We start from the raw sequence: 9,260 nt of genomic DNA on the forward strand, positions 1-9,260 counted from the left end.
GACCTATTTTTATTCTTTATCTTTGTGTCTAGCTTGGTTCATTTGTGTCAAAAATCCTTCTGGATTCCTATTGTTTTTCTCAATCAGTGTACCTCTTTTTAGCAACAGAGTAGAATGATTCAGCTTTATTTTAGGAACACAAGGGCAGTAGGTGAAATGTGAAAGTCACATAAAATCCAAATGCCTGTGTTTCTAGGCATCGGATTTTACATATTATCTCCTGTAAACTCTTGGAAATCAGAACTTACATTCTCTGTTCAAGATTGCGATGGATTTGTTTGTTTGTTTTTTAGATAAACGAGCAAGATTGACAACAGGAAAAATATGGGAGAGGCAGATACCTGAGTATTACCTGAGTTCGAGAATGAGACAAAGGGTGTTTGAAGCTTCCCCAATACAGGAATACTTTTCTCTGACATAGTACCCTGGTGGGGAAGAAAGTTTTCTCTCTTAAGGTTCTGCTCTGGGTCTGAAAATTAAACCGACAAAGACAGATTAACAAGAGGAAAGCACATAAATTTATTGAACATAAATTTTACATGACGTGGGAGCCTTCATGAAGGCGTGAAGACCTGAAGAAATAGATCTGAGAGCTTCCATGCCAAGTTTGATGAAGGATGGACACTTGTGGAGGAATACCCTAGGTTAAGAAGCCTGAAATCAGTGTAGTCAACGGGGGGAAACTTAGCAGGTCTGTTTGCTGGGATTCTTCTTGGCGACCCTTTGTCTTCAAAGATAAGGACGCCTGTTTCCTCAGCCATCACATGAGGGTGTTATGACCTGTTTCTGGGAGAAGAGCAGGGAGAAGGTCAGAGTGACCTTCCTGCTCCTGCTGCTTTCTCAAATTCTTTCAGCTGAAAATATTCAAAGGCCAAGGGGCCATATTTGGTGTAGCATTTCCGGAAAACCATCAACCCGCAGTGCTTTGCAAAGCTTGGACTGTACACTACCTATACGAATTCCCTGAAGGGCTTAACACGGGCCCCAGGAAACTATTAGTGACAAGTTGTTCCCCACCCCCACTCCACATACACCCCCTTCTCTCCAGGGTTATTTTACACCCTGACCTTGGACAAGGCATGTGTTATTAGAGTTCACTAGTCCGTATTGTTCTGCTTCCCCTCCATGTAAGTCACTGCAGAGCTCAGGCACCATAGCCTCTAAATGTAAATATGAGACAAGAAATGATTTTGCTGAATATCCTCACCACTCCTGAAAAAGCAAACAACCTACATACTAGAAATTAGTAAAATTAAGTCTAAACTTATGCAGGAAATAGCATAAAACAAGGGAATTAGGTAAATTTGCACTTAGGATGTTCTACAGTGTTATCCTGAGTCTATGAAACAAAATCCCAAACAAAACAGAATATCTCAAAATATTAAGAAGTGATATGTCTGATGGCATTATGATTTTTATCTTTTCTATTTTTCTGTAAGTTTTTATAATAATCGTGTCATTTTCATAATGAGAAAGAAAACAATATCATAAAAAACACAAATGGGGGTGGATGAGAATCTTAGTGAATCCCCACATGTTCGTTCGTATTACCATATATCACAGCTCTCCGTGATGGAAGAATCGGGGGTCCAGCAATTAAGCCAAATCCAGCCCGGCTTCCCGCTTTTGTAAATAGAGTTTTTTCGCCACCTCCTGTCATCCCCATCACCCACCAGCGATTCCAGTTAACAGGGTCCCATGCCCCCCGGGGGAAAGTATGTACCATTCTGAACCTGGTTTACTTCATCTGCTGAAAAATAAAACAAGGTGGGCTGAGCTAATCAAACTTCTTCCCGAATAGAGTAACCCTATTATTTGTTTTCTGCTGAAATGTTTGACAGATGGGAATCTGATGGAAGAGATTTGTTTTCATGGTCGTGTGAATACCTCGGTTCTCATCTTTGCCTGGCCACTAACTGAGTTACTTTGAGCAAAGCCCTTCTCTCCAAGCCCTCTGCTTCTTTGTTTATAAAACTTGAAAGTTATCGGATCTTAGCCTAAGGTTCAGAAATTTGTCAACACTAAAATCTAATGCACTGTTTTCCATGGGCATGGCCGTGTGCATTTTCTTCCCCCTGGGGAGAAGGGACTGTGACTTCCTGAGGATTCACCAAAGGTTCAAAGTAGAGAAATAGCTTCTTACAATAATAAGATTTCACTATGCTATGGAATTTTTATGATTCCATAGCAGATTTTATGGAATTAGAAACTGGCCTAGGGCAAAAATTTTAGGTCAGCAGAATTCATCCCAACTTTTCTCCACATTGAGGTTAGGGATTCTTTGTTGCCAAATGCTTTCATGGGACCCAGGCTCTTTGTAGAGTGGAGAAAACATCTCTAACAAACTATTTTTCCCCAGAGCAATGTGAAATTAATGTATTAGCTCCCGGGGCATTTGCCTCCAGAAAGAAAACCTACCCAGAAGGAAGAAAACACTTTAGCAAATGGGGACTTACTGATAAAAATGGGGCTTTAGGTGTCCATGTGGGGAGATGTTTAGTTTAGTTGGGACAGATTTAGTACTTTGTTGGCACTGAGCCTTGAAAAGGAGTGTGATCTGGTGGTCCCTCACCCCTAAACGTAATTAAAAATAAAATTTTACCTTGACGGTGACATAAAACTTGCTCGTTCGCTAAATTAAAGTAGCTTATTTCTGAATAATTCCAATTTGGTATATATTTATCAAAGCTAAACTTACTTTCTCCTTTGTTTTTTGGGGGGCAGGGTCTCTGCTTGACTGATGGATCTCAAGACCTGACTGGGTTCAGGACTCCTGTCCTCACACCTCTAAAGTCATCTTCTGTAGGTGACCACCTACTCCGCCCCTACATGAAGCAGGTTCTCACTCGCTCTACGGTGAACCTGGCTTAACTGTTGGCAGAAAAAGAACGAAAGCAGGCAAAGAATGAAAGAATTTCCTTCTGGCTGACAAACAACTCCTACTTGTTGCTACTAATGGAAAATCTATTTTTACTCTTCTGTGCCCCAGCAATGGAGTTGATCTTTATGACACAAAGAAACCCTCAGCCAAAATTCTAAAAAGAGCATTTCTCTTTGGAGACTATAAACTCGAAATTTCTTCTCTAGGAAACTACACTACAGTATTTTAGGTGAGAAGACTCTGCCCACTGTGCACATCCCACAAAAATGGTGGACCCCCAGCCCAATGAAAGCACAATCGACTATCAAAGATTCTCTCTCTCTCTCTCTCTCTCACACACACACACACACACACACACGCACACACACTTTTTTCAGCAAAGATAACCATGCAGTTGAAGACTGACATTTAATTTTTCCTATTGTGGTCACGGAGAGATGAGTTTTTATTCTCGTACTGGAATTAGCCGGTCCTGGGCCAACCTGGAAATCCCATTTACAAGCTATGAGACCATGGGAAAACGGCTTCACTTCTCGGAGCCATGGTTTTGCCATGTGTACTGAGGGGATGATGATATTTACTCTGCAGAGGTGGGGTGAGTATTGAAGGCCCTTCTGCCACACGCACGGCATTGGGAATGGACCCCATGCATGGTAGATATCGTTTGATAATTTTAATTTTAAACATCTTTACAACTTTTGGGCAAAACCTGTTCCTTCGTGCCAAAACAGTTTGGTTTACTTTTTTATAAATATAAAGTTTAGAAGGCCTTAGACACAAGGAGGTCTGCCTCCTCTCTTTCTGGTGAGAAAGGCCTGTGTTCTAAAAAACGTTTATGACGAAGCCACAGATGGGATTTTCCCATCATGGCCCCACTTGTTAGAAATATACTCACGTAGCTTCCTGAGCACAAAACCGGCCCCCGTGAGGGAACTGGGCATTAAGAATCATGAACATATTATTACTTCTACCTTTAATTCAACTACTGCATTACTTTCCTCATGATAAGAGCCGAGATTAGCAACTGTCATCCAATCCAGGCCTGGTAACCTTTGAGCTGGATTCAGATATGGTTCCCGAGTCTCACGCTCTCACACTCCTTCCTCTTCCAGACGCTGCTGTTTTGTCGTGAACCACAAGCCTTCTTTTGGAGATGTTTGTCTATTCGCACCTACCCACCACACCATCTGGCCAGTGGGGTTGGCCAAGCTTGAGGCCAAGCCTTCTAAGATAAAAATTAATTAAAAACGATATTTAAAAGGAGGCTGTGGTTTTTCCTTGATGTGTCGTCTGGCTTCCCCTCACCCTCATGCTCTTGGAGAGGTGAGTGAGGAGACACTGCCAAGGCCGATTCTGCCAGCCTGAGGCAGTGAAGGGACTGCTCTCTGGAAGACAAAAGAGGCAGCCCCTGCCTCAAGCCTCTCTTCTTGTCTCGTTGTTGCCTTGTCTTACTGCCTTTCATTTCCCTTTCCCTCCATTTTGGGGCTGGGCCAGGCTTTCACGACATTAGTTTTAGTTCTCCTACGGCAGCCCTGACTTGTTGCTCTCATTTCTCCCTCTCCCCTTTACCAAGGATGTGCGATTGTTTTTCTGCTTGTGCATTCAAGGGCGTCGGGAACATTGTGTGCTTATGGTTAACCCCTTGCATTTCCCCGAGGTGCTTTGTTCAGTTGCTCATGAACTTTTAATTTTTTCCAGCCTTGTGTGTTTTGTCCAGACTGCAGCTTTTCTGGAGCTGGGCCGGCCTCTTTGTTTTGGGGAAGCTTATTGCTTCACAGTAAGACCATCTGACAGTTGTTATCTGCGACCTGAGAGACAGAACTGCCAGCGATGAGAGCCAGAGGCAGCGTCGAGCTGTTCTCTCAGGACTCCCAGCTCCCCGGCCCCCACCACCATCTGGGACCACCCGAGGAAAGACACCAGAGTGACACCAAATGTTCATGGCAGGACGCAAAGTTTCTCTACCCACCAAGGCCAGCCTTCGTCTGTCCTTGAGTCCCTGACAGGGGTGAGAATCATCAGATTCATCTGTATGGATGTCGTTGTCTCTTCCTCTTTCTTTTTCTCCCCTCCCATCTTTCTTCCTTCCTTTCCTCTCTACCTTTCACAGAAATCTGTGGGCTGGCCACTGGGGGACAGCTCCCCAGGAGGCAAGCACAATGGCAGCTATAACATAGTACAAGCCAGTGAACTGCATCTTCAAGGAGGTTCCCAATTCCAGGGCCAACTGGCCTCTGCCTGCCTTTGCCCACTCTGCTACCAGCTTGGTCCCTGCTCAGAGCGTTCATGTTCATGGCCCCCTCCTTCTGAAATGCTCTGGCTTTGGGACTCCTGGTAGGTGCTTCCATCTTCTCTTGACCTCAGTCCAATCTTCCCTTCCCAGAGTGGCTTTTGCTTTTCTCCTCCGTCTCAATCACTCTTTATTGCATACGTCGTTTTATTTTCTTCACAGTGCTATCTTCATCTGAAATTATCTCTGCATTTTATTTGTTTGCTTGCTAATTCCCTGCCTTTACCCACCCCCCCACCCCAAACCTTCTGTCTTTCTCTCCATGTGTCCCCCCTAGTGCCTGACACATAGTTTGTCCTCAATAAATATCTGTTGAATGAATGGATAAATAGATACTTCAAAGGGGACATAAGAAATAACAAAAATAACCTTAAATACTAATAATGATGATGATTGACTTTTTTTGTTATTTTACCAAGCACTATGTTTTATGTATATTATCTCCAATCTTCCAAACAATTAGCAGAGAGAATATTATTTATTTTGCTAAAAAACAGGATGCTCCTAATGCTTTGGAATTTTCCCAAGGCCACCCACCTAGTGAGGGATGGACCTGGGATCCATCCTCAGACAGGTCTGCCTCTAAAGCCAACAGTCATTCTTTCCTCTTGACCGTGATGTCTAATACACGTAAACAACTATAATACAAGCCAGAAAGCGATAAACTCCATGAGAGGTACAGATAAAACAGCATGGGAATTCAAGGGAGGAAGAAGTGGCCTCTGGATGAGAGGAAACAGGAAAGGGTTGTGACAAGGTGATCTTGTTTTTCTGGACCTTGTGTCCCTGAAGACTGCAGGGAGGGAGGTGGGGCGTTTCGAACAGTTGGAGGTAGAATGTGAAGTCCCAGGTATGTGGAGGAGAACACCAGAAGGCTACCATGGGACTGTGTGTGTGTGTGTGTGTGTACACGCATGTGCGCGCGTGTGGTAGTAGAGGGTTAGAAAGGCGAGAACAAGATGAGTTTAAATTATGTTCCAAGAAGCGCAGTAGTTGTAGTAAGGAGTGTTTTTTTTTTATCCAGTTCTAACTTTGATTCTGATTTAAAGTACACATCTGTATCTATTACAGTAAGAGCTTCATATAAACATCTATAATCCCATATTTCTGTTTAATCAGAGCATACTATTTCTCTACCAAAAAAAAAAAAAAAAAAAAAAAAACAAGCCGTATTTTCTTATTGAGTTACATTTTAATTTCAGATGTAGTCTAAACGTTCCCAGACTTGTCTCACTGAGGGAAGAGGGGTGTGTTACATGTGACCACTTTAGCACTTAAACACAAGTTTCGAGCAAGATGTGTGTTCCCTGCGAAGTCTCTGCCCAGGTTTTCCCGAGTCTTCACGGGACTAGTTCCTTTGCAGACTAGTTCCTCTTGCTTGCTGCTTGTCTCTGTTCCTGGATGCTGCGGCCTCCACAGGCACTGAGACTCTGTGCTTTGAGCCAAGCCTCCTGCCTTTGACTCCAAACCTGAAGAGTCCCAAGTTTCCCAATCGGCTGCGCTCCTTTGAATCCTCCCCGTACTGGATCTATATACACTGTGTCCTCACGAGACAGGGACAAAGGCCTTCTTTTGTCTAAGGGTTAAGACTTGTGGAGAGGCCTGGGAACCAGAATGGAAAGCACAGCGGAAGGACTGGCAGTCATGATTGATTCCACTTAGCTTGATACCTATATGTCATTAGGAGCTGTATGTAAACGTTATAAATGAATTTATACGATGACCCCAATGATGTCAATGTGATAGCAATAATATAATGTAATTGAGGCTAATGTAAATACGCTGATTTCCCAATCTTTCAGGCAAAGAGACAGAATATATAATTTATAGCTGATAAAGGAAATGGTTGAAGTAAAAGTATATGTTTAAAGTATAAAGGTAAATATTAGAAACCAAAACATAATAGTGGAAGTAAAAACACTGGGGTAGAAATAGAACTATAATAATTCTTACCTACTGTCATGGAAAGATCTCCAAGATATAATGTTAAGTGAAAAAAGCAAGGTGTGAAAAAGAGAGCTTTGTATATTATCAGTATGTAGAAAAGGAGAAAAAAGATATGTTTGTGTTGCCTTGCATATAGAAATTTATAAACACACCAGAAGGATAATAAGAAGGTATAATCACGGTTACTGGTGTGTGTGTATTTGTGTGCGTTGGGCGGTGGGGGGAGAGAGTCATAACCAAATGGGTGAAAAAAGGCTTTTTTGAGTATAGCTCTGTGTACTTTTTGTTGTTTGAATCATACAACTCTATTACCTATTCAAAATGCTAAATAGATAACTTGAAAAAGAAGTTAAAAATTTGTGCTGCTGTGGTTATGTATGTTCTTGCTACAACTGATCATTCTTCGAACATTGCTTTCTGAGGCATTCTTGGATTAAACTGAAAATAAATGAATGGTAACAATTTTATTTCGGCAGTGTAATTATAGCACTTTTAATCTGGAGTGGACTTTAATGATCATCCGATGAAATTCAAAATCTCATTTGCCAGGTAAGAAAGGTGAAACCTGGAAAATCTAAGTAGTCTGTTTTATCTACTGTCAGAATTAATGTGAAACTGAGACGCCTGCGTTTTCCTATTGATTTACTGGCAATTTACTTTAATTCTCATTTATCTAATTCATTCTAGGCTATTTCGTCTCCCCCGTTCTTACTCAGGTGGCTCTTCCTTGGAGAAGAATGGTGTAATGACTACTTCATGTTTCTTCCAAGCTCATTTTCCCACAGTGGGGGACTGGACCCTCGAAATTCATGGCCAGAGACTGGAACTGCAACTAAATTCACCTGCATGCAGGAACATTTTGCTTGATCTCATTCAGACTTTATGTATCGCATAATAGTAACTCAAAAGAAAAGGAATTTAATTCTGGAAGCCAAGAATTTTCAGCAATTTAGGGGGCTTGTGTAAGTTGTCTATTTGTTAGTCTAACAACAATAATAAATAGTAAAGCTAACACTTATTGGACTCTCTGTAAGCAAGGTGATCTACCTGAATAAACTCAATTACTCTTCATAACAATCCTGTGAAACAGACTGTCGTGAAACCCATTAGAGAGTGGAAGAAACTGAGCCTTGCAGAGGTTAACTGGCTCAAGTTCACAGAACTGGTCAGTAGTGGCACTGAGTTGCAGTTTTCACCCCAACCCCCCAAATCCCTCCCCTCTGGCAATCACCAATTTGTCTTCTGTGTCTGTGAGTCTGTTTTCATTTAGTTTGTTCATTTTTTTCCCCTTAGATTCCATATATAAGTGAAATCATATGGTATTTGTCTTTCTCTGTCTGACTCATTTTACTTAGCACAATATACTCTAGGTCCATCCATGTCATTGCAAGTGGTAAGATTTCATTCTTTTTTTAATGACTGAGTGATATTCCATTGTATGTATATATATATATACCATAACTTCTTTATCAAGTCATCTATTGATAGGTACTTAGGTTGCCTCCATATCTTGGGTATTGTGAATAGCGCCACTGTGAACATAGGGGTGCATAGATCCTGACGAACTAGTGTTTTGGAATTGGGGTAGTGATGACCTCGTAAGAAGAGTTAGAGAGACTTCCTCCTCTAGAATTTTTTGGAACAGTTTAAGAAGAATACATGTCAATTATTCTTTAAATGTTTGGTAAAATTTACCTATGAAGCTATCCAGTCCAGGACTTTTGGTTTTGGAGAGTGTTTTGATTACTGATTTGATTTTGTTGGTGGTAATCTGTTGGTTCAGATTTTCTGTTAGATTTTCTGTTTCTTCTTGACTCAGTATTGAGAGATTGTATGTTTCTAGGAATGTATTCATTTCTTCTAGATTGTCCAATTTGTTGGCATATAACTGCTCATAGTATTTTCTTATAATCCTTTGTATTTCCATGGAGTCCATAGCTACTTTTCCTCTTTCATTTCTAATTTTATTTATTTGGGTCCTCTTTTTAGCTTGATGAGTTTGGCTAAAGGTTTATCAATTTTGTTTACCTTTTCAAAGAACCAGCTTGTTGTTTTATTGATCTCTTGTATTGCTTTTCTACACTCTGTTTCGTTTATTTCCACTCTGATCTTTATTATTTCCTTCCTTCTACTCACTTTGGG

This window comes from Pteropus vampyrus, unplaced genomic scaffold (genome assembly GCF_000151845.1).
Source record: "Pteropus vampyrus isolate Shadow unplaced genomic scaffold, Pvam_2.0 Scaffold93, whole genome shotgun sequence".
Taxonomy (NCBI): domain Eukaryota; kingdom Metazoa; phylum Chordata; class Mammalia; order Chiroptera; family Pteropodidae; genus Pteropus; species Pteropus vampyrus.